This window comes from Mytilus edulis, unplaced genomic scaffold (assembly GCF_963676685.1).
Source record: "Mytilus edulis unplaced genomic scaffold, xbMytEdul2.2 SCAFFOLD_120, whole genome shotgun sequence".
In the NCBI taxonomy this organism is placed as follows: domain Eukaryota; kingdom Metazoa; phylum Mollusca; class Bivalvia; order Mytilida; family Mytilidae; genus Mytilus; species Mytilus edulis.
Window position 1 is genome coordinate 69,814 of NW_027268638.1, and position 26,996 is coordinate 96,809.

General features: G+C 35.5%; 20 non-coding genes across 20 annotated transcripts; all 20 read right to left on the bottom strand.

Annotated features, from left to right (window-relative positions):
- Positions 1–5,473: 5,473 nt before the first annotated feature.
- On the bottom strand, positions 5,474–5,592 carry LOC139508082 (5S ribosomal RNA). The gene has a single exon (XR_011661032.1). It is a non-coding gene; the product is annotated as a 5S ribosomal RNA (ribosomal RNA).
- Positions 5,593–5,730: 138 nt separating this feature from the next.
- Positions 5,731–5,849, bottom strand: LOC139508083 (5S ribosomal RNA). The gene has a single exon (XR_011661033.1). It is a non-coding gene; the product is annotated as a 5S ribosomal RNA (ribosomal RNA).
- Positions 5,850–7,820: 1,971 nt separating this feature from the next.
- Positions 7,821–7,939, bottom strand: LOC139508084 (5S ribosomal RNA). The gene has a single exon (XR_011661034.1). It is a non-coding gene; the product is annotated as a 5S ribosomal RNA (ribosomal RNA).
- Positions 7,940–8,077: 138 nt separating this feature from the next.
- LOC139508085 (5S ribosomal RNA) lies at positions 8,078–8,196 on the bottom strand. The gene has a single exon (XR_011661035.1). It is a non-coding gene; the product is annotated as a 5S ribosomal RNA (ribosomal RNA).
- Positions 8,197–10,169: 1,973 nt separating this feature from the next.
- On the bottom strand, positions 10,170–10,288 carry LOC139508088 (5S ribosomal RNA). The gene has a single exon (XR_011661037.1). It is a non-coding gene; the product is annotated as a 5S ribosomal RNA (ribosomal RNA).
- A 138-nt stretch (positions 10,289–10,426) lies between these two features.
- Positions 10,427–10,545, bottom strand: LOC139508089 (5S ribosomal RNA). Its single transcript, XR_011661038.1, has one exon. It is a non-coding gene; the product is annotated as a 5S ribosomal RNA (ribosomal RNA).
- Positions 10,546–12,518: 1,973 nt separating this feature from the next.
- On the bottom strand, positions 12,519–12,637 carry LOC139508090 (5S ribosomal RNA). Its single transcript, XR_011661039.1, has one exon. It is a non-coding gene; the product is annotated as a 5S ribosomal RNA (ribosomal RNA).
- Positions 12,638–12,775: 138 nt separating this feature from the next.
- On the bottom strand, positions 12,776–12,894 carry LOC139508091 (5S ribosomal RNA). The gene has a single exon (XR_011661040.1). It is a non-coding gene; the product is annotated as a 5S ribosomal RNA (ribosomal RNA).
- A 1,973-nt stretch (positions 12,895–14,867) lies between these two features.
- LOC139508092 (5S ribosomal RNA) lies at positions 14,868–14,986 on the bottom strand. Its single transcript, XR_011661042.1, has one exon. It is a non-coding gene; the product is annotated as a 5S ribosomal RNA (ribosomal RNA).
- Positions 14,987–15,124: 138 nt separating this feature from the next.
- Positions 15,125–15,243, bottom strand: LOC139508093 (5S ribosomal RNA). The gene has a single exon (XR_011661043.1). It is a non-coding gene; the product is annotated as a 5S ribosomal RNA (ribosomal RNA).
- A 1,971-nt stretch (positions 15,244–17,214) lies between these two features.
- On the bottom strand, positions 17,215–17,333 carry LOC139508094 (5S ribosomal RNA). Its single transcript, XR_011661044.1, has one exon. It is a non-coding gene; the product is annotated as a 5S ribosomal RNA (ribosomal RNA).
- Positions 17,334–17,471: 138 nt separating this feature from the next.
- On the bottom strand, positions 17,472–17,590 carry LOC139508095 (5S ribosomal RNA). Its single transcript, XR_011661045.1, has one exon. It is a non-coding gene; the product is annotated as a 5S ribosomal RNA (ribosomal RNA).
- A 1,971-nt stretch (positions 17,591–19,561) lies between these two features.
- On the bottom strand, positions 19,562–19,680 carry LOC139508096 (5S ribosomal RNA). Its single transcript, XR_011661046.1, has one exon. It is a non-coding gene; the product is annotated as a 5S ribosomal RNA (ribosomal RNA).
- Positions 19,681–19,818: 138 nt separating this feature from the next.
- LOC139508098 (5S ribosomal RNA) lies at positions 19,819–19,937 on the bottom strand. Its single transcript, XR_011661047.1, has one exon. It is a non-coding gene; the product is annotated as a 5S ribosomal RNA (ribosomal RNA).
- Positions 19,938–21,908: 1,971 nt separating this feature from the next.
- Positions 21,909–22,027, bottom strand: LOC139508100 (5S ribosomal RNA). The gene has a single exon (XR_011661049.1). It is a non-coding gene; the product is annotated as a 5S ribosomal RNA (ribosomal RNA).
- Positions 22,028–22,165: 138 nt separating this feature from the next.
- LOC139508101 (5S ribosomal RNA) lies at positions 22,166–22,284 on the bottom strand. The gene has a single exon (XR_011661050.1). It is a non-coding gene; the product is annotated as a 5S ribosomal RNA (ribosomal RNA).
- Positions 22,285–24,255: 1,971 nt separating this feature from the next.
- LOC139508102 (5S ribosomal RNA) lies at positions 24,256–24,374 on the bottom strand. The gene has a single exon (XR_011661051.1). It is a non-coding gene; the product is annotated as a 5S ribosomal RNA (ribosomal RNA).
- A 138-nt stretch (positions 24,375–24,512) lies between these two features.
- LOC139508103 (5S ribosomal RNA) lies at positions 24,513–24,631 on the bottom strand. Its single transcript, XR_011661053.1, has one exon. It is a non-coding gene; the product is annotated as a 5S ribosomal RNA (ribosomal RNA).
- A 1,969-nt stretch (positions 24,632–26,600) lies between these two features.
- Positions 26,601–26,719, bottom strand: LOC139508104 (5S ribosomal RNA). Its single transcript, XR_011661054.1, has one exon. It is a non-coding gene; the product is annotated as a 5S ribosomal RNA (ribosomal RNA).
- A 138-nt stretch (positions 26,720–26,857) lies between these two features.
- On the bottom strand, positions 26,858–26,977 carry LOC139508107 (5S ribosomal RNA). Its single transcript, XR_011661057.1, has one exon. It is a non-coding gene; the product is annotated as a 5S ribosomal RNA (ribosomal RNA).
- Positions 26,978–26,996: the final 19 nt, after the last annotated feature.

The window sequence follows — 26,996 nt, forward strand, 5'->3', positions numbered from 1 at the left end:
GGATAACTCTTGCAGAGTAGTTGGTCTTCTTAACGATCTTTTCTGGTAAGTACGTACTGTATTTGTATTGAAGATTTGATTTTTACTGCCGGTTATGGCCTGACTCCATTTCTGAGTCACTGACCTGGATAACTCTTGCAGTGTGTTTTGCCTATTTAATGATGTTGTGGTAAGTCGTCTTGAAGAGCCTTCTGTACTGCCGGTTATGGCCTGACTCCATTTCTGAGTCACTGACCCCGGATAACTCTTGCAGTGTAGCTGGTCTTCTTAACGATCTTTTCTTTAGTACGTACTGTATTTGAAGTGAAGATTTAGTTTTTGACTGCCGGTTACGGCCTGACTCCATTTCTGAGTCACTGACCCGGATAACTCTTGCAGTGTATTTTAATTATTTTATTTCTATGCCTGTTTTTTTTTATATATATATACTTATATAAATTTATGATAATCAATTTCTGTTAAATATTGTACTAAGCACGACCAGACATATTGTTGTTTGTCTTTAGGAGGATCTAGTAATATTTTGGTATTAATATTTTGTATTTGAACCTTGTCCAAGTTTGATTGCAAATTTTGTCTCGCTTGTGAATGATTAATACAGTTTACTAGTACGTGTTCTATATCCTCTTTAATGCCGCATGTATTGCATATTGGAGAGACATTGCGTATGTACTGGCCTAGTTGCCCAGGTAATAGAGTAGTACCCAACCTAAGTCTAGTTATTGTTTTTGCATGAAATCGATTACCTTGATAAAAGTTGGGTTTTTTATTTACTGCAGTATTTATAGAACGACTCCATAGGGAGCATGTGTTATCCCATCTAGCTTGCCACTTTTTCTTATATAATGCTGTTGTTATTGCAATGAATTCATTTGCACTAAGACTCAAGTTAAGGTCAATCTTATCATTACTTAGTGCTAATTTAGCTAGTTTGTCAACCTGTTCATTACCTAGGATACCAACATGCGCTGGTATCCATTCTATGGTTACTTCTATATTTTTTTGTTTTAGACGACAAGCCAGTATTTGAATTGGTTCTAGAATATCGGGTCTACTTGATGCATTATTATTTATAGATTGGATTGAACTATATGAATCAGTTAGAATAACAACTTTTTGCCCTGGCTGTTGATTGGAGAATACCCACTTTAATGATTGATATATGGCCGTCATTTCTGTGGTGTAAACGGAAAGATTGTCTGACGTTCGTTTATAGCTTGCAATCAACTTTGATGGGATTAGAAAAGCATATCCAGTTTTACCCGAAGCTGGGTCTTTTGAGCCATCGGTGTAAATTTTTAAATGATTTTTATATGCATTGTCGATGTACTCTAACGCTTTAGTCTTAATGATATGCGGATTTTCTTTTTTACTGAGGCTGTTTTTTATGTTGCTGGATGTTTTTGCTTGACCTATAATCCATGGGGGTGGATCTTGAATATTTTTAGTAACCATCTTTATTTTGTCTAGTTCGTTATCTTTAAGTAGATTTTGGACTCTGAATCCGTAAGGTATGTTATGGTCATTCCATTTATGATTATAAATTTGATATTCAATACAGTCATCTACTAATTGATTGGCTGGATTTGATGGATTTTGTTTAGTACGAGCATAATATTTAAGAGAAAGGTGGTCCCTTCTTAATTGTAATGGCATTTCGCCAGATTCTGCTAGTATTGTTTCTAACGGGGTCGATTTATGGGCCCCTAACACTATGCGAAGAGCTTTAGCTTGTATTATATCTAATTTAGATTTTACAGTTAAAGATGCTGAATTAAACGCTTGACATCCATAGTCAAGTACCGATCTAAGAAGAGATTTGTATAGCATGAGAAGAGAATCAGTACCCATGCCATAATTATTTGCTTGAACATACCTTAGAACGTTTAATATTGCTTTAGATCTTTCTTGTAAATAGTTTACGTGTTTATTCCATGTTAGCTTTCTATCAAATATGAGACCAAGAAACTTGACATGATTCTGGAATTTGATTGGTTCGTTATCTAGCATTAGGTTAACTGAAAAAACATGACGATCTCCAAATATTACTCCTATCGTTTTGGTTTTAGATATCTTAAAACCCCATTTTTTAGACCATGCACTTATGTTATTAAGGGTTTCTTGCATTTTTTTTGTTAAATGTTTAATATTTCCACCTCGGTACCACATAGCACTGTCGTCAGCAAATTGTGACATTACTGCGGGTTTTTTTGCCAGACCTACTAGATCATTTATCATGATGTTAAATAATGTGGGACTGATGACACTACCTTGCGGGATACCATTGTTAAGATCATATTCGTCTGAGGATTCTTGATTTACTTTAACTTGAATTTTTCTATCTTGCAAAAAGTCTTTTATGAAGTTAAATAATCTCCCATTTATACCGTAATCTTTGCACTTTTTTAATAGACCAAAACGCCATACTAAGTCAAATGCCTTTTCAATATCGAGAAATATGGCTAGTAGAAATTGTTTACGAACTTTAGCTTTTTTAATGTCTGTCTCAAGTCGCAGTAAGTGGTCTAATGTGGAGCGACCTTCACGGAACCCACTTTGTGTTTCATCTATTATATTTTTCTCCGTTAGTAGATGTTTAAGTCTAACATTAACCATGCTTTCCATTAGTTTACAAAAATTTGATGTAAGAGAAATCGGTCTGTAGGATTTAGGGTCAGATTTATTTTTATTAGGTTTTAGTATAGGGATTACATTTGCATGTTTCCAGCTGTGGGGAAGTTGACCAGTTACCCACACTTTATTTATTAATTGTAACATAATATCGATCATACTTTCAGGCATATGCTTGAACATTTCATATGTTATACGGTCATCACCGGGCGCAGTTGTCTTTTTAGTCTTAAGCACCTTATAAAGTTCGTTTTTGTTGAATGGTATATTAAATTTTGACCTATTATGTTGCTCATCATCATCCCTATTAATCGGATTTTCTATTTCGGTTTTTAATTTATGAGTTCTGAATTTGGGATCTAGGTTATTGTCACTGGATGCTTCTGCAAAAGTTCCGGCGAGCATGTTTGCTTTATCTACATTAGAAACCGCTTGTTTGGTGTCATTAATAAGTGTAGGTAGGGTGGATGATTTTGCCCCTTTAAGACCTTTAACTGTGTTCCAAACTGTTTTTACGTTAGTTTTATAGTTTAGTTTGTCACAGAAATTTTGCCAGTAGTCAGTTTTTGCCTTATCTGTGACACGTTTAAACTCCTTGACTGCAGTTTTATATAATTCATGATTTTCTTCTGATTTTGATTTATCATATACCCTATGTTTATGACGCTTATTTTTTTTGGCATTTGTGCAATCATCGTTCCACCAGGGACAGTTTTTTCTTGTATGTATAGTACCACTGGTTTTTGGGATTGTTTCATCTGCGATTTTAGTCACCACTTCACAAAGATTTTGATTAAAGATTTCAATATCGTCATGTTTGATATTATCTATATTTATTTCGTTACAAAGGGTAGTGAACCTGTGCCAGTCAGCTTTATCGTACACCCACCTTTGTGGAGTGCAAACTTTATTTTTAACCGGTTTTGCATTTAATACGGTGAGTACTGGGAAGTGATCAGAACCTAGTTGCTCATCTAAAACTGACCATTGACTGTCATTGGCTAACGATGCGGAGACTAATGTTAGATCTATTTGTGTTCGGTTGCCTGTTACAGTTTGATATGTTCCTGTACCGTCGTTTAAAATTATCATGTTATTTTGATCTATGACTTTTTCAATTATGTTACCATTGCTATCTGTTGTGCTAGACCCCCACATCGAGGATCTACTATTAAAATCTCCAAGTAGCACTATATTATCTGATAAGTTATGCAAAACTTCTTGATATTCATCAAATTTAATATCTTGACTAGGGGGTCTATACACATTAACTATATTAATCTTATTATTTTGACAGTTTACAGATACGCCTACTACTTCTATGTTATCAGTATTAAAATTAAGTTGTGAAAAATTAACTTGAATCGAAACATAAATTGCTACTCCTCCTCCTATTTGAGGTTTCTTTTTATTTTTACCTTTAGGTTGAATCGGTGTCTTTCTATTTCGAATGATTGGTGGGTGGTAGCCTTGTAGTTTTATGTACCTATTATCTTTAAAACGAGTTTCTTGTACACAAATAATTTCTGGGTTATTATGTGTGTCTAAGTAATGTTTGAGGGAATTAGCGTTCGCATAAAGTGATCGCGCATTCCACTGTAAAATGTGTAGCCCCATTACGGTTAATTAATTATTTAAATTAATTGTTGCTTATATTATCTTTAAATGACGTCAACTGTTATTTCTTTACTAAATTGCTCTCTGACAAATTTTTGAAAGAGTCTCATGATGGGAACAGAGATATCCCCATGTTTGTCCGCTATATGCCGTATCTCTGTGATTAGGTTTTCCCAGTTTTTTAAATCACTTATGTCTTGACTTGATGGTTCAATTATAGTTTTGCGGATATCTGAAATATTTTCCAAACCTCACTGACATAGTGTAATTATCTATCTAACGCGGACCTCGACGAGAGCACCCTTAAACTTTCATGACAATCTAATTCAAACAGATCGACAAGAAAATCTGTGTGCTTGTTCGACAAGTTTTAATCATTTGTTTCAAATAAATTGTACGTTTTGATATATAAATCATACACGAAAATCTTCAGCAGGAATTTTTCTTTCAGAATATGTCATAAGAATTAAACAAAATACCACGAGTAAAGAAATATTTACGATTAATGTACAACTTGTCAATTTCTCTCGTGCGATTCTTCATCAGAAAACGTGTTGTATTATTTCACAAAAACTAGATTGTGCCGTAAAAATGATATACCTTTGTAGTAAAATCATTTCTTTATATGTTTTTGCTTTCAGATATACGTAGAAATAAAGAGACTTCCCAAAAATTTAGATTTTGCCTTCGATATGAAAGCACACAAAGATGGCAAACTTCGAAAGCGGGACTTCCTTGACCGAGATGAAAGACGTTTCAAATATTCGAATTTTTTACTGGAACTTTACAAGCTATAATTAGTATTTATTGTTTATTATTTGTTTTTGCTATAATGAATTTTTGCTAATCAGAATTCTTTCAGAAAAATAGTGAATCATATAAGCCCTGGTCAAAAAGAAAGAGGCGATTTCAAATGACGACAAAAGGCGGATACCATATTATCACAGACGACCTAATTTAAAAAAAAAATATATATATGTAGCCACATGCATGTGGAAGGAGTGGAATTCTTAAGTGTATATAACTTGACTTGCATGTATTTCACGTAAAAATATTTCACCATGCAGATGGGTATTGAAAAATAAATAAATTTATGAATGATTTATTTTCTGTTTTCTTCATTCATTGATAGCTAGATATGTTGAATATTACATCCAAGTAAATTAGTAAAAAAAATCATAGAACAATTATGTTTGGTAGGAATGCAAAATTATAAGTAAAAAAATGTCTACAACACCCGGTATTCCCAGGCGGTCACCCATCCAAGTACTAACCGGGCTCGACGTTGCTTAACTTCGGTGATCGGACGAGAACCGGTGTTTTCAACGTGATATGGTCGTAGACACAGAAGTGTTAAAATTTTTGATATATAAGGTTAGGTAGTAGCATTTTTGAAAAGAAATTTATATAAAACAGATTTTTTCAGAAGCAAAACTTTACATTAATTGTTTGGTAGAAATGCAAAATTATAGGTACAAAAAATGTCTACAACACCCGGTATTCCCAGGCGGTCACCCATCCAAGTACTAACCGGGCTCGACGTTGCTTAACTTCGGTGATCGGACGAGAACCGGTGTTTTCAACGTGATATGGTCGTAGACACAGAAGTGTCAAAATGTTTGATATATAAAGTTAGGAAGTAGCAATTTTGAACAGATCTAGAATTTGTATAAAAAAAAATTTCAGGTTTAAGATAGAAGCAAAACTAAACACTTACTGCACGATCCAGAGAGTGGAAGATAGTAAAACTAGGCAAGTACACATGGACTTTATAGTAGAAAAAAATTGCAGAGAAGACAGAGAGATTTAGAATATGGGACAAGCTATATTTTATTTGTGACTAATACCATGCAACAATTTCAGACTCTTTTTGAAAAATTTTGGTAGCCCTTAAAAGGGCTGTTTAAGCTTTAAAAGCATCAGGATGCTTCCTTTATTTACTTCTTCTTTGGTGTCTTTGCCTTCTTTGGTTTAGCTGCAGCCTTTGTCTTCTTGGGAGATTTTGTGGCTTTCTTTGCAGATTTGGCAGCAGGTTTTGCAGCAGGTTTCTTTGCAGCTGGTTTCTTTGCTTTTGGTTTAGCTGCTTTCTTTTCACCTGCTGGTTTCTTTGCTGCAGGTTTCTTTGCGGCAGTCTTTTTGGTAGGTGTCTTTGCCTTCTTTGGCTTGGCGGCTTTAGGTTTAACTACTTTCTTTGCTGGTTTCTTAGCTGGTTTAGCCACTTCCCCAATCTTAAAGCTTCCAGAAGCGCCGGTACCCTTCGACTGTTTCAAGCTATTGCTCTTCACTCCTGATTTCAGAGCTAACTTCAAGTGAGTGTTTACTGTTTTTGCATCGCTACCAACGCTGAAGTTTGCTAAGATATACTTAAGGATGGCTTGACGGCTGGAGCCTCCACGCTCTTTCAAAGCAGATATAGCCTTTCCGACCATCTCGCTGTATTTTGGATGAGTAGCTACTTTCTTTGGTTTAGCTGCAACTTTCTTCTTTGGTGACTTAGCTGGGGTCTTTACTACTGGTGCTGGTGCGTCTGACATTTTGCGGTTTTGGTTGTTGAACGATGTGTGCGAATGAACGACAGATTACAATGTTTTCCAAACCTCACTGACATAGTGTAATTATCTATCTAACGCGGACCTCGACGAGAGCACCCTTAAACTTTCATGACAATCTAATTCAAACAGATCGACAAGAAAATCTGTGTGCTTGTTCGACAAGTTTTAATCATTTGTTTCAAATAAATTGTACGTTTTGATATATAAATCATACACGAAAATCTTCAGCAGGAATTTTTCTTTCAGAATATGTCATAAGAATTAAACAAAATACCACGAGTAAAGAAATATTTACGATTAATGTACAACTTGTCAATTTCTCTCGTGCGATTCTTCATCAGAAAACGTGTTGTATTATTTCACAAAAACTAGATTGTGCCGTAAAAATGATATACCTTTGTAGTAAAATCATTTCTTTATATGTTTTTGCTTTCAGATATACGTAGAAATAAAGAGACTTCCCAAAAATTTAGATTTTGCCTTCGATATGAAAGCACACAAAGATGGCAAACTTCGAAAGCGGGACTTCCTTGACCGAGATGAAAGACGTTTCAAATATTCGAATTTTTTACTGGAACTTTACAAGCTATAATTAGTATTTATTGTTTATTATTTGTTTTTGCTATAATGAATTTTTGCTAATCAGAATTCTTTCAGAAAAATAGTGAATCATATAAGCCCTGGTCAAAAAGAAAGAGGCGATTTCAAATGACGACAAAAGGCGGATACCATATTATCACAGACGACCTAATTTAAAAAAAAAATATATATATGTAGCCACATGCATGTGGAAGGAGTGGAATTCTTAAGTGTATATAACTTGACTTGCATGTATTTCACGTAAAAATATTTCACCATGCAGATGGGTATTGAAAAATAAATAAATTTATGAATGATTTATTTTCTGTTTTCTTCATTCATTGATAGCTAGATATGTTGAATATTACATCCAAGTAAATTAGTAAAAAAAATCATAGAACAATTATGTTTGGTAGGAATGCAAAATTATAAGTAAAAAAATGTCTACAACACCCGGTATTCCCAGGCGGTCACCCATCCAAGTACTAACCGGGCTCGACGTTGCTTAACTTCGGTGATCGGACGAGAACCGGTGTTTTCAACGTGATATGGTCGTAGACACAGAAGTGTTAAAATTTTTGATATATAAGGTTAGGTAGTAGCATTTTTGAAAAGAAATTTATATAAAACAGATTTTTTCAGAAGCAAAACTTTACATTAATTGTTTGGTAGAAATGCAAAATTATAGGTACAAAAAATGTCTACAACACCCGGTATTCCCAGGCGGTCACCCATCCAAGTACTAACCGGGCTCGACGTTGCTTAACTTCGGTGATCGGACGAGAACCGGTGTTTTCAACGTGATATGGTCGTAGACACAGAAGTGTCAAAATGTTTGATATATAAAGTTAGGAAGTAGCAATTTTGAACAGATCTAGAATTTGTATAAAAAAAAATTTCAGGTTTAAGATAGAAGCAAAACTAAACACTTACTGCACGATCCAGAGAGTGGAAGATAGTAAAACTAGGCAAGTACACATGGACTTTATAGTAGAAAAAAATTGCAGAGAAGACAGAGAGATTTAGAATATGGGACAAGCTATATTTTATTTGTGACTAATACCATGCAACAATTTCAGACTCTTTTTGAAAAATTTTGGTAGCCCTTAAAAGGGCTGTTTAAGCTTTAAAAGCATCAGGATGCTTCCTTTATTTACTTCTTCTTTGGTGTCTTTGCCTTCTTTGGTTTAGCTGCAGCCTTTGTCTTCTTGGGAGATTTTGTGGCTTTCTTTGCAGATTTGGCAGCAGGTTTTGCAGCAGGTTTCTTTGCAGCTGGTTTCTTTGCTTTTGGTTTAGCTGCTTTCTTTTCACCTGCTGGTTTCTTTGCTGCAGGTTTCTTTGCGGCAGTCTTTTTGGTAGGTGTCTTTGCCTTCTTTGGCTTGGCGGCTTTAGGTTTAACTACTTTCTTTGCTGGTTTCTTAGCTGGTTTAGCCACTTCCCCAATCTTAAAGCTTCCAGAAGCGCCGGTACCCTTCGACTGTTTCAAGCTATTGCTCTTCACTCCTGATTTCAGAGCTAACTTCAAGTGAGTGTTTACTGTTTTTGCATCGCTACCAACGCTGAAGTTTGCTAAGATATACTTAAGGATGGCTTGACGGCTGGAGCCTCCACGCTCTTTCAAAGCAGATATAGCCTTTCCGACCATCTCGCTGTATTTTGGATGAGTAGCTACTTTCTTTGGTTTAGCTGCAACTTTCTTCTTTGGTGACTTAGCTGGGGTCTTTACTACTGGTGCTGGTGCGTCTGACATTTTGCGGTTTTGGTTGTTGAACGATGTGTGCGAATGAACGACAGATTACAATGTTTTCCAAACCTCACTGACATAGTGTAATTATCTATCTAACGCGGACCTCGACGAGAGCACCCTTAAACTTTCATGACAATCTAATTCAAACAGATCGACAAGAAAATCTGTGTGCTTGTTCGACAAGTTTTAATCATTTGTTTCAAATAAATTGTACGTTTTGATATATAAATCATACACGAAAATCTTCAGCAGGAATTTTTCTTTCAGAATATGTCATAAGAATTAAACAAAATACCACGAGTAAAGAAATATTTACGATTAATGTACAACTTGTCAATTTCTCTCGTGCGATTCTTCATCAGAAAACGTGTTGTATTATTTCACAAAAACTAGATTGTGCCGTAAAAATGATATACCTTTGTAGTAAAATCATTTCTTTATATGTTTTTGCTTTCAGATATACGTAGAAATAAAGAGACTTCCCAAAAATTTAGATTTTGCCTTCGATATGAAAGCACACAAAGATGGCAAACTTCGAAAGCGGGACTTCCTTGACCGAGATGAAAGACGTTTCAAATATTCGAATTTTTTACTGGAACTTTACAAGCTATAATTAGTATTTATTGTTTATTATTTGTTTTTGCTATAATGAATTTTTGCTAATCAGAATTCTTTCAGAAAAATAGTGAATCATATAAGCCCTGGTCAAAAAGAAAGAGGCGATTTCAAATGACGACAAAAGGCGGATACCATATTATCACAGACGACCTAATTTAAAAAAAAAATATATATATATGTAGCCACATGCATGTGGAAGGAGTGGAATTCTTAAGTGTATATAACTTGACTTGCATGTATTTCACGTAAAAATATTTCACCATGCAGATGGGTATTGAAAAATAAATAAATTTATGAATGATTTATTTTCTGTTTTCTTCATTCATTGATAGCTAGATATGTTGAATATTACATCCAAGTAAATTAGTAAAAAAAATCATAGAACAATTATGTTTGGTAGGAATGCAAAATTATAAGTAAAAAAATGTCTACAACACCCGGTATTCCCAGGCGGTCACCCATCCAAGTACTAACCGGGCTCGACGTTGCTTAACTTCGGTGATCGGACGAGAACCGGTGTTTTCAACGTGATATGGTCGTAGACACAGAAGTGTTAAAATTTTTGATATATAAGGTTAGGTAGTAGCATTTTTGAAAAGAAATTTATATAAAACAGATTTTTTCAGAAGCAAAACTTTACATTAATTGTTTGGTAGAAATGCAAAATTATAGGTACAAAAAATGTCTACAACACCCGGTATTCCCAGGCGGTCACCCATCCAAGTACTAACCGGGCTCGACGTTGCTTAACTTCGGTGATCGGACGAGAACCGGTGTTTTCAACGTGATATGGTCGTAGACACAGAAGTGTCAAAATGTTTGATATATAAAGTTAGGAAGTAGCAATTTTGAACAGATCTAGAATTTGTATAAAAAAAAATTTCAGGTTTAAGATAGAAGCAAAACTAAACACTTACTGCACGATCCAGAGAGTGGAAGATAGTAAAACTAGGCAAGTACACATGGACTTTATAGTAGAAAAAAATTGCAGAGAAGACAGAGAGATTTAGAATATGGGACAAGCTATATTTTATTTGTGACTAATACCATGCAACAATTTCAGACTCTTTTTGAAAAATTTTGGTAGCCCTTAAAAGGGCTGTTTAAGCTTTAAAAGCATCAGGATGCTTCCTTTATTTACTTCTTCTTTGGTGTCTTTGCCTTCTTTGGTTTAGCTGCAGCCTTTGTCTTCTTGGGAGATTTTGTGGCTTTCTTTGCAGATTTGGCAGCAGGTTTTGCAGCAGGTTTCTTTGCAGCTGGTTTCTTTGCTTTTGGTTTAGCTGCTTTCTTTTCACCTGCTGGTTTCTTTGCTGCAGGTTTCTTTGCGGCAGTCTTTTTGGTAGGTGTCTTTGCCTTCTTTGGCTTGGCGGCTTTAGGTTTAACTACTTTCTTTGCTGGTTTCTTAGCTGGTTTAGCCACTTCCCCAATCTTAAAGCTTCCAGAAGCGCCGGTACCCTTCGACTGTTTCAAGCTATTGCTCTTCACTCCTGATTTCAGAGCTAACTTCAAGTGAGTGTTTACTGTTTTTGCATCGCTACCAACGCTGAAGTTTGCTAAGATATACTTAAGGATGGCTTGACGGCTGGAGCCTCCACGCTCTTTCAAAGCAGATATAGCCTTTCCGACCATCTCGCTGTATTTTGGATGAGTAGCTACTTTCTTTGGTTTAGCTGCAACTTTCTTCTTTGGTGACTTAGCTGGGGTCTTTACTACTGGTGCTGGTGCGTCTGACATTTTGCGGTTTTGGTTGTTGAACGATGTGTGCGAATGAACGACAGATTACAATGTTTTCCAAACCTCACTGACATAGTGTAATTATCTATCTAACGCGGACCTCGACGAGAGCACCCTTAAACTTTCATGACAATCTAATTCAAACAGATCGACAAGAAAATCTGTGTGCTTGTTCGACAAGTTTTAATCATTTGTTTCAAATAAATTGTACGTTTTGATATATAAATCATACACGAAAATCTTCAGCAGGAATTTTTCTTTCAGAATATGTCATAAGAATTAAACAAAATACCACGAGTAAAGAAATATTTACGATTAATGTACAACTTGTCAATTTCTCTCGTGCGATTCTTCATCAGAAAACGTGTTGTATTATTTCACAAAAACTAGATTGTGCCGTAAAAATGATATACCTTTGTAGTAAAATCATTTCTTTATATGTTTTTGCTTTCAGATATACGTAGAAATAAAGAGACTTCCCAAAAATTTAGATTTTGCCTTCGATATGAAAGCACACAAAGATGGCAAACTTCGAAAGCGGGACTTCCTTGACCGAGATGAAAGACGTTTCAAATATTCGAATTTTTTACTGGAACTTTACAAGCTATAATTAGTATTTATTGTTTATTATTTGTTTTTGCTATAATGAATTTTTGCTAATCAGAATTCTTTCAGAAAAATAGTGAATCATATAAGCCCTGGTCAAAAAGAAAGAGGCGATTTCAAATGACGACAAAAGGCGGATACCATATTATCACAGACGACCTAATTTAAAAAAAAAATATATATATATGTAGCCACATGCATGTGGAAGGAGTGGAATTCTTAAGTGTATATAACTTGACTTGCATGTATTTCACGTAAAAATATTTCACCATGCAGATGGGTATTGAAAAATAAATAAATTTATGAATGATTTATTTTCTGTTTTCTTCATTCATTGATAGCTAGATATGTTGAATATTACATCCAAGTAAATTAGTAAAAAAAATCATAGAACAATTATGTTTGGTAGGAATGCAAAATTATAAGTAAAAAAATGTCTACAACACCCGGTATTCCCAGGCGGTCACCCATCCAAGTACTAACCGGGCTCGACGTTGCTTAACTTCGGTGATCGGACGAGAACCGGTGTTTTCAACGTGATATGGTCGTAGACACAGAAGTGTTAAAATTTTTGATATATAAGGTTAGGTAGTAGCATTTTTGAAAAGAAATTTATATAAAACAGATTTTTTCAGAAGCAAAACTTTACATTAATTGTTTGGTAGAAATGCAAAATTATAGGTACAAAAAATGTCTACAACACCCGGTATTCCCAGGCGGTCACCCATCCAAGTACTAACCGGGCTCGACGTTGCTTAACTTCGGTGATCGGACGAGAACCGGTGTTTTCAACGTGATATGGTCGTAGACACAGAAGTGTCAAAATGTTTGATATATAAAGTTAGGAAGTAGCAATTTTGAACAGATCTAGAATTTGTATAAAAAAAAATTTCAGGTTTAAGATAGAAGCAAAACTAAACACTTACTGCACGATCCAGAGAGTGGAAGATAGTAAAACTAGGCAAGTACACATGGACTTTATAGTAGAAAAAAATTGCAGAGAAGACAGAGAGATTTAGAATATGGGACAAGCTATATTTTATTTGTGACTAATACCATGCAACAATTTCAGACTCTTTTTGAAAAATTTTGGTAGCCCTTAAAAGGGCTGTTTAAGCTTTAAAAGCATCAGGATGCTTCCTTTATTTACTTCTTCTTTGGTGTCTTTGCCTTCTTTGGTTTAGCTGCAGCCTTTGTCTTCTTGGGAGATTTTGTGGCTTTCTTTGCAGATTTGGCAGCAGGTTTTGCAGCAGGTTTCTTTGCAGCTGGTTTCTTTGCTTTTGGTTTAGCTGCTTTCTTTTCACCTGCTGGTTTCTTTGCTGCAGGTTTCTTTGCGGCAGTCTTTTTGGTAGGTGTCTTTGCCTTCTTTGGCTTGGCGGCTTTAGGTTTAACTACTTTCTTTGCTGGTTTCTTAGCTGGTTTAGCCACTTCCCCAATCTTAAAGCTTCCAGAAGCGCCGGTACCCTTCGACTGTTTCAAGCTATTGCTCTTCACTCCTGATTTCAGAGCTAACTTCAAGTGAGTGTTTACTGTTTTTGCATCGCTACCAACGCTGAAGTTTGCTAAGATATACTTAAGGATGGCTTGACGGCTGGAGCCTCCACGCTCTTTCAAAGCAGATATAGCCTTTCCGACCATCTCGCTGTATTTTGGATGAGTAGCTACTTTCTTTGGTTTAGCTGCAACTTTCTTCTTTGGTGACTTAGCTGGGGTCTTTACTACTGGTGCTGGTGCGTCTGACATTTTGCGGTTTTGGTTGTTGAACGATGTGTGCGAATGAACGACAGATTACAATGTTTTCCAAACCTCACTGACATAGTGTAATTATCTATCTAACGCGGACCTCGACGAGAGCACCCTTAAACTTTCATGACAATCTAATTCAAACAGATCGACAAGAAAATCTGTGTGCTTGTTCGACAAGTTTTAATCATTTGTTTCAAATAAATTGTACGTTTTGATATATAAATCATACACGAAAATCTTCAGCAGGAATTTTTCTTTCAGAATATGTCATAAGAATTAAACAAAATACCACGAGTAAAGAAATATTTACGATTAATGTACAACTTGTCAATTTCTCTCGTGCGATTCTTCATCAGAAAACGTGTTGTATTATTTCACAAAAACTAGATTGTGCCGTAAAAATGATATACCTTTGTAGTAAAATCATTTCTTTATATGTTTTTGCTTTCAGATATACGTAGAAATAAAGAGACTTCCCAAAAATTTAGATTTTGCCTTCGATATGAAAGCACACAAAGATGGCAAACTTCGAAAGCGGGACTTCCTTGACCGAGATGAAAGACGTTTCAAATATTCGAATTTTTTACTGGAACTTTACAAGCTATAATTAGTATTTATTGTTTATTATTTGTTTTTGCTATAATGAATTTTTGCTAATCAGAATTCTTTCAGAAAAATAGTGAATCATATAAGCCCTGGTCAAAAAGAAAGAGGCGATTTCAAATGACGACAAAAGGCGGATACCATATTATCACAGACGACCTAATTTAAAAAAAAAATATATATATATGTAGCCACATGCATGTGGAAGGAGTGGAATTCTTAAGTGTATATAACTTGACTTGCATGTATTTCACGTAAAAATATTTCACCATGCAGATGGGTATTGAAAAATAAATAAATTTATGAATGATTTATTTTCTGTTTTCTTCATTCATTGATAGCTAGATATGTTGAATATTACATCCAAGTAAATTAGTAAAAAAAATCATAGAACAATTATGTTTGGTAGGAATGCAAAATTATAAGTAAAAAAATGTCTACAACACCCGGTATTCCCAGGCGGTCACCCATCCAAGTACTAACCGGGCTCGACGTTGCTTAACTTCGGTGATCGGACGAGAACCGGTGTTTTCAACGTGATATGGTCGTAGACACAGAAGTGTTAAAATTTTTGATATATAAGGTTAGGTAGTAGCATTTTTGAAAAGAAATTTATATAAAACAGATTTTTTCAGAAGCAAAACTTTACATTAATTGTTTGGTAGAAATGCAAAATTATAGGTACAAAAAATGTCTACAACACCCGGTATTCCCAGGCGGTCACCCATCCAAGTACTAACCGGGCTCGACGTTGCTTAACTTCGGTGATCGGACGAGAACCGGTGTTTTCAACGTGATATGGTCGTAGACACAGAAGTGTCAAAATGTTTGATATATAAAGTTAGGAAGTAGCAATTTTGAACAGATCTAGAATTTGTATAAAAAAAAATTTCAGGTTTAAGATAGAAGCAAAACTAAACACTTACTGCACGATCCAGAGAGTGGAAGATAGTAAAACTAGGCAAGTACACATGGACTTTATAGTAGAAAAAAATTGCAGAGAAGACAGAGAGATTTAGAATATGGGACAAGCTATATTTTATTTGTGACTAATACCATGCAACAATTTCAGACTCTTTTTGAAAAATTTTGGTAGCCCTTAAAAGGGCTGTTTAAGCTTTAAAAGCATCAGGATGCTTCCTTTATTTACTTCTTCTTTGGTGTCTTTGCCTTCTTTGGTTTAGCTGCAGCCTTTGTCTTCTTGGGAGATTTTGTGGCTTTCTTTGCAGATTTGGCAGCAGGTTTTGCAGCAGGTTTCTTTGCAGCTGGTTTCTTTGCTTTTGGTTTAGCTGCTTTCTTTTCACCTGCTGGTTTCTTTGCTGCAGGTTTCTTTGCGGCAGTCTTTTTGGTAGGTGTCTTTGCCTTCTTTGGCTTGGCGGCTTTAGGTTTAACTACTTTCTTTGCTGGTTTCTTAGCTGGTTTAGCCACTTCCCCAATCTTAAAGCTTCCAGAAGCGCCGGTACCCTTCGACTGTTTCAAGCTATTGCTCTTCACTCCTGATTTCAGAGCTAACTTCAAGTGAGTGTTTACTGTTTTTGCATCGCTACCAACGCTGAAGTTTGCTAAGATATACTTAAGGATGGCTTGACGGCTGGAGCCTCCACGCTCTTTCAAAGCAGATATAGCCTTTCCGACCATCTCGCTGTATTTTGGATGAGTAGCTACTTTCTTTGGTTTAGCTGCAACTTTCTTCTTTGGTGACTTAGCTGGGGTCTTTACTACTGGTGCTGGTGCGTCTGACATTTTGCGGTTTTGGTTGTTGAACGATGTGTGCGAATGAACGACAGATTACAATGTTTTCCAAACCTCACTGACATAGTGTAATTATCTATCTAACGCGGACCTCGACGAGAGCACCCTTAAACTTTCATGACAATCTAATTCAAACAGATCGACAAGAAAATCTGTGTGCTTGTTCGACAAGTTTTAATCATTTGTTTCAAATAAATTGTACGTTTTGATATATAAATCATACACGAAAATCTTCAGCAGGAATTTTTCTTTCAGAATATGTCATAAGAATTAAACAAAATACCACGAGTAAAGAAATATTTACGATTAATGTACAACTTGTCAATTTCTCTCGTGCGATTCTTCATCAGAAAACGTGTTGTATTATTTCACAAAAACTAGATTGTGCCGTAAAAATGATATACCTTTGTAGTAAAATCATTTCTTTATATGTTTTTGCTTTCAGATATACGTAGAAATAAAGAGACTTCCCAAAAATTTAGATTTTGCCTTCGATATGAAAGCACACAAAGATGGCAAACTTCGAAAGCGGGACTTCCTTGACCGAGATGAAAGACGTTTCAAATATTCGAATTTTTTACTGGAACTTTACAAGCTATAATTAGTATTTATTGTTTATTATTTGTTTTTGCTATAATGAATTTTTGCTAATCAGAATTCTTTCAGAAAAATAGTGAATCATATAAGCCCTGGTCAAAAAGAAAGAGGCGATTTCAAATGACGACAAAAGGCGGATACCATATTATCACAGACGACCTAATTTAAAAAAAAAAAATATATATGTAGCCACATGCATGTGGAAGGAGTGGAATTCTTAAGTGTATATAACTTGACTTGCATGTATTTCACGTAAAAATATTTCACCATGCAGATGGGTATTGAAAAATAAATAAATTTATGAATGATTTATTTTCTGTTTTCTTCATTCATTGATAGCTAGATATGTTGAATATTACATCCAAGTAAATTAGTAAAAAAAATCATAGAACAATTATGTTTGGTAGGAATGCAAAATTATAAGTAAAAAAATGTCTACAACACCCGGTATTCCCAGGCGGTCACCCATCCAAGTACTAACCGGGCTCGACGTTGCTTAACTTCGGTGATCGGACGAGAACCGGTGTTTTCAACGTGATATGGTCGTAGACACAGAAGTGTTAAAATTTTTGATATATAAGGTTAGGTAGTAGCATTTTTGAAAAGAAATTTATATAAAACAGATTTTTTCAGAAGCAAAACTTTACATTAATTGTTTGGTAGAAATGCAAAATTATAGGTACAAAAAATGTCTACAACACCCGGTATTCCCAGGCGGTCACCCATCCAAGTACTAACCGGGCTCGACGTTGCTTAACTTCGGTGATCGGACGAGAACCGGTGTTTTCAACGTGATATGGTCGTAGACACAGAAGTGTCAAAATGTTTGATATATAAAGTTAGGAAGTAGCAATTTTGAACAGATCTAGAATTTGTATAAAAAAAAATTTCAGGTTTAAGATAGAAGCAAAACTAAACACTTACTGCACGATCCAGAGAGTGGAAGATAGTAAAACTAGGCAAGTACACATGGACTTTATAGTAGAAAAAAATTGCAGAGAAGACAGAGAGATTTAGAATATGGGACAAGCTATATTTTATTTGTGACTAATACCATGCAACAATTTCAGACTCTTTTTGAAAAATTTTGGTAGCCCTTAAAAGGGCTGTTTAAGCTTTAAAAGCATCAGGATGCTTCCTTTATTTACTTCTTCTTTGGTGTCTTTGCCTTCTTTGGTTTAGCTGCAGCCTTTGTCTTCTTGGGAGATTTTGTGGCTTTCTTTGCAGATTTGGCAGCAGGTTTTGCAGCAGGTTTCTTTGCAGCTGGTTTCTTTGCTTTTGGTTTAGCTGCTTTCTTTTCACCTGCTGGTTTCTTTGCTGCAGGTTTCTTTGCGGCAGTCTTTTTGGTAGGTGTCTTTGCCTTCTTTGGCTTGGCGGCTTTAGGTTTAACTACTTTCTTTGCTGGTTTCTTAGCTGGTTTAGCCACTTCCCCAATCTTAAAGCTTCCAGAAGCGCCGGTACCCTTCGACTGTTTCAAGCTATTGCTCTTCACTCCTGATTTCAGAGCTAACTTCAAGTGAGTGTTTACTGTTTTTGCATCGCTACCAACGCTGAAGTTTGCTAAGATATACTTAAGGATGGCTTGACGGCTGGAGCCTCCACGCTCTTTCAAAGCAGATATAGCCTTTCCGACCATCTCGCTGTATTTTGGATGAGTAGCTACTTTCTTTGGTTTAGCTGCAACTTTCTTCTTTGGTGACTTAGCTGGGGTCTTTACTACTGGTGCTGGTGCGTCTGACATTTTGCGGTTTTGGTTGTTGAACGATGTGTGCGAATGAACGACAGATTACAATGTTTTCCAAACCTCACTGACATAGTGTAATTATCTATCTAACGCGGACCTCGACGAGAGCACCCTTAAACTTTCATGACAATCTAATTCAAACAGATCGACAAGAAAATCTGTGTGCTTGTTCGACAAGTTTTAATCATTTGTTTCAAATAAATTGTACGTTTTGATATATAAATCATACACGAAAATCTTCAGCAGGAATTTTTCTTTCAGAATATGTCATAAGAATTAAACAAAATACCACGAGTAAAGAAATATTTACGATTAATGTACAACTTGTCAATTTCTCTCGTGCGATTCTTCATCAGAAAACGTGTTGTATTATTTCACAAAAACTAGATTGTGCCGTAAAAATGATATACCTTTGTAGTAAAATCATTTCTTTATATGTTTTTGCTTTCAGATATACGTAGAAATAAAGAGACTTCCCAAAAATTTAGATTTTGCCTTCGATATGAAAGCACACAAAGATGGCAAACTTCGAAAGCGGGACTTCCTTGACCGAGATGAAAGACGTTTCAAATATTCGAATTTTTTACTGGAACTTTACAAGCTATAATTAGTATTTATTGTTTATTATTTGTTTTTGCTATAATGAATTTTTGCTAATCAGAATTCTTTCAGAAAAATAGTGAATCATATAAGCCCTGGTCAAAAAGAAAGAGGCGATTTCAAATGACGACAAAAGGCGGATACCATATTATCACAGACGACCTAATTTAAAAAAAAAATATATATATGTAGCCACATGCATGTGGAAGGAGTGGAATTCTTAAGTGTATATAACTTGACTTGCATGTATTTCACGTAAAAATATTTCACCATGCAGATGGGTATTGAAAAATAAATAAATTTATGAATGATTTATTTTCTGTTTTCTTCATTCATTGATAGCTAGATATGTTGAATATTACATCCAAGTAAATTAGTAAAAAAAATCATAGAACAATTATGTTTGGTAGGAATGCAAAATTATAAGTAAAAAAATGTCTACAACACCCGGTATTCCCAGGCGGTCACCCATCCAAGTACTAACCGGGCTCGACGTTGCTTAACTTCGGTGATCGGACGAGAACCGGTGTTTTCAACGTGATATGGTCGTAGACACAGAAGTGTTAAAATTTTTGATATATAAGGTTAGGTAGTAGCATTTTTGAAAAGAAATTTATATAAAACAGATTTTTTCAGAAGCAAAACTTTACATTAATTGTTTGGTAGAAATGCAAAATTATAGGTACAAAAAATGTCTACAACACCCGGTATTCCCAGGCGGTCACCCATCCAAGTACTAACCGGGCTCGACGTTGCTTAACTTCGGTGATCGGACGAGAACCGGTGTTTTCAACGTGATATGGTCGTAGACACAGAAGTGTCAAAATGTTTGATATATAAAGTTAGGAAGTAGCAATTTTGAACAGATCTAGAATTTGTATAAAAAAAAATTTCAGGTTTAAGATAGAAGCAAAACTAAACACTTACTGCACGATCCAGAGAGTGGAAGATAGTAAAACTAGGCAAGTACACATGGACTTTATAGTAGAAAAAAATTGCAGAGAAGACAGAGAGATTTAGAATATGGGACAAGCTATATTTTATTTGTGACTAATACCATGCAACAATTTCAGACTCTTTTTGAAAAATTTTGGTAGCCCTTAAAAGGGCTGTTTAAGCTTTAAAAGCATCAGGATGCTTCCTTTATTTACTTCTTCTTTGGTGTCTTTGCCTTCTTTGGTTTAGCTGCAGCCTTTGTCTTCTTGGGAGATTTTGTGGCTTTCTTTGCAGATTTGGCAGCAGGTTTTGCAGCAGGTTTCTTTGCAGCTGGTTTCTTTGCTTTTGGTTTAGCTGCTTTCTTTTCACCTGCTGGTTTCTTTGCTGCAGGTTTCTTTGCGGCAGTCTTTTTGGTAGGTGTCTTTGCCTTCTTTGGCTTGGCGGCTTTAGGTTTAACTACTTTCTTTGCTGGTTTCTTAGCTGGTTTAGCCACTTCCCCAATCTTAAAGCTTCCAGAAGCGCCGGTACCCTTCGACTGTTTCAAGCTATTGCTCTTCACTCCTGATTTCAGAGCTAACTTCAAGTGAGTGTTTACTGTTTTTGCATCGCTACCAACGCTGAAGTTTGCTAAGATATACTTAAGGATGGCTTGACGGCTGGAGCCTCCACGCTCTTTCAAAGCAGATATAGCCTTTCCGACCATCTCGCTGTATTTTGGATGAGTAGCTACTTTCTTTGGTTTAGCTGCAACTTTCTTCTTTGGTGACTTAGCTGGGGTCTTTACTACTGGTGCTGATGCGTCTGACATTTTGCGGTTTTGGTTGTTGAACGATGTGTGCGAATGAACGACAGATTACAATGTTTTCCAAACCTCACTGACATAGTGTAATTATCTATCTAACGCGGACCTCGACGAGAGCACCCTTAAACTTTCATGACAATCTAATTCAAACAGATCGACAAGAAAATCTGTGTGCTTGTTCGACAAGTTTTAATCATTTGTTTCAAATAAATTGTACGTTTTGATATATAAATCATACACGAAAATCTTCAGCAGGAATTTTTCTTTCAGAATATGTCATAAGAATTAAACAAAATACCACGAGTAAAGAAATATTTACGATTAATGTACAACTTGTCAATTTCTCTCGTGCGATTCTTCATCAGAAAACGTGTTGTATTATTTCACAAAAACTAGATTGTGCCGTAAAAATGATATACCTTTGTAGTAAAATCATTTCTTTATATGTTTTTGCTTTCAGATATACGTAGAAATAAAGAGACTTCCCAAAAATTTAGATTTTGCCTTCGATATGAAAGCACACAAAGATGGCAAACTTCGAAAGCGGGACTTCCTTGACCGAGATGAAAGACGTTTCAAATATTCGAATTTTTTACTGGAACTTTACAAGCTATAATTAGTATTTATTGTTTATTATTTGTTTTTGCTATAATGAATTTTTGCTAATCAGAATTCTTTCAGAAAAATAGTGAATCATATAAGCCCTGGTCAAAAAGAAAGAGGCGATTTCAAATGACGACAAAAGGCGGATACCATATTATCACAGACGACCTAATTTAAAAAAAATATATATATATGTAGCCACATGCATGTGGAAGGAGTGGAATTCTTAAGTGTATATAACTTGACTTGCATGTATTTCACGTAAAAATATTTCACCATGCAGATGGGTATTGAAAAATAAATAAATTTATGAATGATTTATTTTCTGTTTTCTTCATTCATTGATAGCTAGATATGTTGAATATCACATCCAAGTAAATTAGTAAAAAAAATCATAGAACAATTATGTTTGGTAGGAATGCAAAATTATAAGTAAAAAAATGTCTACAACACCCGGTATTCCCAGGCGGTCACCCATCCAAGTACTAACCGGGCTCGACGTTGCTTAACTTCGGTGATCGGACGAGAACCGGTGTTTTCAACGTGATATGGTCGTAGACACAGAAGTGTTAAAATTTTTGATATATAAGGTTAGGTAGTAGCATTTTTGAAAAGAAATTTATATAAAACAGATTTTTTCAGAAGCAAAACTTTACATTAATTGTTTGGTAGAAATGCAAAATTATAGGTACAAAAAATGTCTACAACACCCGGTATTCCCAGGCGGTCACCCATCCAAGTACTAACCGGGCTCGACGTTGCTTAACTTCGGTGATCGGACGAGAACCGGTGTTTTCAACGTGATATGGTCGTAGACACAGAAGTGTCAAAATGTTTGATATATAAAGTTAGGAAGTAGCAATTTTGAACAGATCTAGAATTTGTATAAAAAAAAATTTCAGGTTTAAGATAGAAGCAAAACTAAACACTTACTGCACGATCCAGAGAGTGGAAGATAGTAAAACTAGGCAAGTACACATGGACTTTATAGTAGAAAAAAATTGCAGAGAAGACAGAGAGATTTAGAATATGGGACAAGCTATATTTTATTTGTGACTAATACCATGCAACAATTTCAGACTCTTTTTGAAAAATTTTGGTAGCCCTTAAAAGGGCTGTTTAAGCTTTAAAAGCATCAGGATGCTTCCTTTATTTACTTCTTCTTTGGTGTCTTTGCCTTCTTTGGTTTAGCTGCAGCCTTTGTCTTCTTGGGAGATTTTGTGGCTTTCTTTGCAGATTTGGCAGCAGGTTTTGCAGCAGGTTTCTTTGCAGCTGGTTTCTTTGCTTTTGGTTTAGCTGCTTTCTTTTCACCTGCTGGTTTCTTTGCTGCAGGTTTCTTTGCGGCAGTCTTTTTGGTAGGTGTCTTTGCCTTCTTTGGCTTGGCGGCTTTAGGTTTAACTACTTTCTTTGCTGGTTTCTTAGCTGGTTTAGCCACTTCCCCAATCTTAAAGCTTCCAGAAGCGCCGGTACCCTTCGACTGTTTCAAGCTATTGCTCTTCACTCCTGATTTCAGAGCTAACTTCAAGTGAGTGTTTACTGTTTTTGCATCGCTACCAACGCTGAAGTTTGCTAAGATATACTTAAGGATGGCTTGACGGCTGGAGCCTCCACGCTCTTTCAAAGCAGATATAGCCTTTCCGACCATCTCGCTGTATTTTGGATGAGTAGCTACTTTCTTTGGTTTAGCTGCAACTTTCTTCTTTGGTGACTTAGCTGGGGTCTTTACTACTGGTGCTGGTGCGTCTGACATTTTGCGGTTTTGGTTGTTGAACGATGTGTGCGAATGAACGACAGATTACAATGTTTTCCAAACCTCACTGACATAGTGTAATTATCTATCTAACGCGGACCTCGACGAGAGCACCCTTAAACTTTCATGACAATCTAATTCAAACAGATCGACAAGAAAATCTGTGTGCTTGTTCGACAAGTTTTAATCATTTGTTTCAAATAAATTGTACGTTTTGATATATAAATCATACACGAAAATCTTCAGCAGGAATTTTTCTTTCAGAATATGTCATAAGAATTAAACAAAATACCACGAGTAAAGAAATATTTACGATTAATGTACAACTTGTCAATTTCTCTCGTGCGATTCTTCATCAGAAAACGTGTTGTATTATTTCACAAAAACTAGATTGTGCCGTAAAAATGATATACCTTTGTAGTAAAATCATTTCTTTATATGTTTTTGCTTTCAGCTATACGTAGAAATAAAGAGACTTCCCAAAAATTTAGATTTTGCCTTCGATATGAAAGCACACAAAGATGGCAAACTTCGAAAGCGGGACTTCCTTGACCGAGATGAAAGACGTTTCAAATATTCGAATTTTTTACTGGAACTTTACAAGCTATAATTAGTATTTATTGTTTATTATTTGTTTTTGCTATAATGAATTTTTGCTAATCAGAATTCTTTCAGAAAAATAGTGAATCATATAAGCCCTGGTCAAAAAGAAAGAGGCGATTTCAAATGACGACAAAAGGCGGATACCATATTATCACAGACGACCTAATTTAAAAAAAATATATATATATGTAGCCACATGCATGTGGAAGGAGTGGAATTCTTAAGTGTATATAACTTGACTTGCATGTATTTCACGTAAAAATATTTCACCATGCAGATGGGTATTGAAAAATAAATAAATTTATGAATGATTTATTTTCTGTTTTCTTCATTCATTGATAGCTAGATATGTTGAATATTACATCCAAGTAAATTAGTAAAAAAAATCATAGAACAATTATGTTTGGTAGGAATGCAAAATTATAAGTAAAAAAATGTCTACAACACCCGGTATTCCCAGGCGGTCACCCATCCAAGTACTAACCGGGCTCGACGTTGCTTAACTTCGGTGATCGGACGAGAACCGGTGTTTTCAACGTGATATGGTCGTAGACACAGAAGTGTTAAAATTTTTGATATATAAGGTTAGGTAGTAGCATTTTTGAAAAGAAATTTATATAAAACAGATTTTTTCAGAAGCAAAACTTTACATTAATTGTTTGGTAGAAATGCAAAATTATAGGTACAAAAAATGTCTACAACACCCGGTATTCCCAGGCGGTCACCCATCCAAGTACTAACCGGGCTCGACGTTGCTTAACTTCGGTGATCGGACGAGAACCGGTGTTTTCAACGTGATATGGTCGTAGACACAGAAGTGTCAAAATGTTTGATATATAAAGTTAGGAAGTAGCAATTTTGAACAGATCTAGAATTTGTATAAAAAAAAATTTCAGGTTTAAGATAGAAGCAAAACTAAACACTTACTGCACGATCCAGAGAGTGGAAGATAGTAAAACTAGGCAAGTACACATGGACTTTATAGTAGAAAAAAATTGCAGAGAAGACAGAGAGATTTAGAATATGGGACAAGCTATATTTTATTTGTGACTAATACCATGCAACAATTTCAGACTCTTTTTGAAAAATTTTGGTAGCCCTTAAAAGGGCTGTTTAAGCTTTAAAAGCATCAGGATGCTTCCTTTATTTACTTCTTCTTTGGTGTCTTTGCCTTCTTTGGTTTAGCTGCAGCCTTTGTCTTCTTGGGAGATTTTGTGGCTTTCTTTGCAGATTTGGCAGCAGGTTTTGCAGCAGGTTTCTTTGCAGCTGGTTTCTTTGCTTTTGGTTTAGCTGCTTTCTTTTCACCTGCTGGTTTCTTTGCTGCAGGTTTCTTTGCGGCAGTCTTTTTGGTAGGTGTCTTTGCCTTCTTTGGCTTGGCGGCTTTAGGTTTAACTACTTTCTTTGCTGGTTTCTTAGCTGGTTTAGCCACTTCCCCAATCTTAAAGCTTCCAGAAGCGCCGGTACCCTTCGACTGTTTCAAGCTATTGCTCTTCACTCCTGATTTCAGAGCTAACTTCAAGTGAGTGTTTACTGTTTTTGCATCGCTACCAACGCTGAAGTTTGCTAAGATATACTTAAGGATGGCTTGACGGCTGGAGCCTCCACGCTCTTTCAAAGCAGATATAGCCTTTCCGACCATCTCGCTGTATTTTGGATGAGTAGCTACTTTCTTTGGTTTAGCTGCAACTTTCTTCTTTGGTGACTTAGCTGGGGTCTTTACTACTGGTGCTGGTGCGTCTGACATTTTGCGGTTTTGGTTGTTGAACGATGTGTGCGAATGAACGACAGATTACAATGTTTTCCAAACCTCACTGACATAGTGTAATTATCTATCTAACGCGGACCTCGACGAGAGCACCCTTAAACTTTCATGACAATCTAATTCAAACAGATCGACAAGAAAATCTGTGTGCTTGTTCGACAAGTTTTAATCATTTGTTTCAAATAAATTGTACGTTTTGATATATAAATCATACACGAAAATCTTCAGCAGGAATTTTTCTTTCAGAATATGTCATAAGAATTAAACAAAATACCACGAGTAAAGAAATATTTACGATTAATGTACAACTTGTCAATTTCTCTCGTGCGATTCTTCATCAGAAAACGTGTTGTATTATTTCACAAAAACTAGATTGTGCCGTAAAAATGATATACCTTTGTAGTAAAATCATTTCTTTATATGTTTTTGCTTTCAGATATACGTAGAAATAAAGAGACTTCCCAAAAATTTAGATTTTGCCTTCGATATGAAAGCACACAAAGATGGCAAACTTCGAAAGCGGGACTTCCTTGACCGAGATGAAAGACGTTTCAAATATTCGAATTTTTTACTGGAACTTTACAAGCTATAATTAGTATTTATTGTTTATTATTTGTTTTTGCTATAATGAATTTTTGCTAATCAGAATTCTTTCAGAAAAATAGTGAATCATATAAGCCCTGGTCAAAAAGAAAGAGGCGATTTCAAATGACGACAAAAGGCGGATACCATATTATCACAGACGACCTAATTAAAAAAAAAATATATATATGTAGCCACATGCATGTGGAAGGAGTGGAATTCTTAAGTGTATATAACTTGACTTGCATGTATTTCACGTAAAAATATTTCACCATGCAGATGGGTATTGAAAAATAAATAATTTATGAATGATTTATTTTCTGTTTTCTTCATTCATTGATAGCTAGATATGTTGAATATTACATCCAAGTAAATTAGTAAAAAAAATCATAGAACAATTATGTTTGGTAGGAATGCAAAATTATAAGTAAAAAAATGTCTACAACACCCGGTATTCCCAGGCGGTCACCCATCCAAGTACTAACCGGGCTCGACGTTGCTTAACTTCGGTGATCGGACGAGAACCGGTGTTTTCAACGTGATATGGTCGTAGACACAGAAGTGTTAAAATTTTTGATATATAAGGTTAGGTAGTAGCATTTTTGAAAAGAAATTTATATAAAACAGATTTTTTCAGAAGCAAAACTTTACATTAATTGTTTGGTAGAAATGCAAAATTATAGGTACAAAAAATGTCTACAACACCCGGTATTCCCAGGGCGGTCACCCATCCAAGTACTAACCGGGCTCGACGTTGCTTAACTTCGGTGATCGGACGAGAACCGGTGTTTTCAACGTGATATGGTCGTAGACACAGAAGTGTCAAAATGTT